Source organism: Drosophila tropicalis, unplaced genomic scaffold (genome assembly GCF_018151085.1).
Source record: "Drosophila tropicalis isolate 14030-0801.00 unplaced genomic scaffold, ASM1815108v1 contig_443, whole genome shotgun sequence".
Lineage (NCBI taxonomy): Eukaryota > Metazoa > Arthropoda > Insecta > Diptera > Drosophilidae > Drosophila > Drosophila tropicalis.
In genome coordinates this window covers 5036946-5038500 of record NW_027172907.1, presented here as the reverse complement: position 1 = coordinate 5038500, position 1555 = coordinate 5036946, and positions in this window count along the sequence as shown.

Here is a 1555-nt window from a genome sequence, read left to right as displayed (position 1 = left end):
TAAAAACCTTATTACTGTAAGTTATAAACAAAAAGATGTCCTTGCTGAAGGTGAACTTGTATAATAATAAACTTCTAAAAAGGAACTTAAAATCGGCAAAGGAGAGCCACCAATTCAAATTTATAAATCAAATTTCAGATATTATATGTTTAATAATTACATAAATATTGAAAACTGTATGAATATATTTTGCCAGATATAAAAGTCAAGTTGTTTTACAGGTGCCTGCTTCGCTTTCAATTTCGCATCTAAAAGGTTAACCCAACCATAAAATCAGATTGAATCAGAATATTGATTTTGGAATAAATTTTGTAAAATAAATCGAATTGAATTTGAAAGCTTTGCTTGGAGAACTCGACGAGTTTGATTGAATATAAAGTGCCCACCTATAAGAGGGAGAAAAAAAAAATAAAAGTGGCTTGTGCCTACTACTGGATTGACGATAGGATTATTTTCTATCTTTATCTGTGGCCCTCACCCACTCACTCACTCAGGGCTAATTGGGGGTGTAATAGTGCTATTAAACGCTCCAAATGACAGCACCCCTCTCTTGATCGGTGATGGTGAAATGGTGTGTGTGTGTGTGGTGTGTGGGCCAAAGGTAACACCACATTAGCATTTACAATTATCTCTAGCCAGCAGCAACCCTCTATAAAGAATTGGTGGTTAAGGTTTCGGGTTGGTACCGCAGACAACCAACAAAAACAGTTCAAACTCAATTGAAAAAAAGGGTATTTTATTTTTTTTCCATTCTTTCTTCCTTTCGTTTTTAATGACCGGTATGGCAAAGGCAATGCCAACACTTGACAAGTGCATCGAGGAAATATATGTTAATGCAAATGTATACATAATTATAAGTATCGTATATGTGCACAATTCCAACGGAGAGTGGACAACATTGTTACTGTCGTTGCTCACGAGATTAGCCCGTTTGAATGGAATATACAAAAGGAATATACCCACAACAAGCGAGAAGCGAGAAGACCGACAGATTGCGTTAAATGACGTGAATTTTGACAGATGGTTATTTTTCATTTTTGTTTTTTGATCTAACAATTTGTGTGTTCAAATTTAAAAGTGTTTTGTTATCCTCCACTGAACTTTATTTGACAAATAGGTAATTTAAATTTAACACACAACAAAAAAAAAAAAAATAAAAGAAAAGGGTAAAGAATGACAGATTAAAGGGGGTTTATATACTTATAGATGTTGCATGTTGCTATTGGAAATTCTCTGATGCCGATGTCAATTTAATATTGTCACAATATTTGGAATTAATCCAGGCTTTTAAAGTGCTTTGAAATGTTAAGATTTTAGTGAGTACAACGGCTTAAGAGATCTCTCTCTCTCTCTATCTCTATTTCATCAAATTGAAACCTGAGCATCGTATTGTGCTAAAAAAAAACACTTGAAGAAATATCATAATCATAATCAATATCCAAAAACTCTATAGTAATCATAAATCCCCCTCCACCCCACCATGAGCAAATTATGGGTTACCACATGTTGGCGGAATTTTGCGGGTAGGAAAAACGACCACGGGCGATTCAGTTTT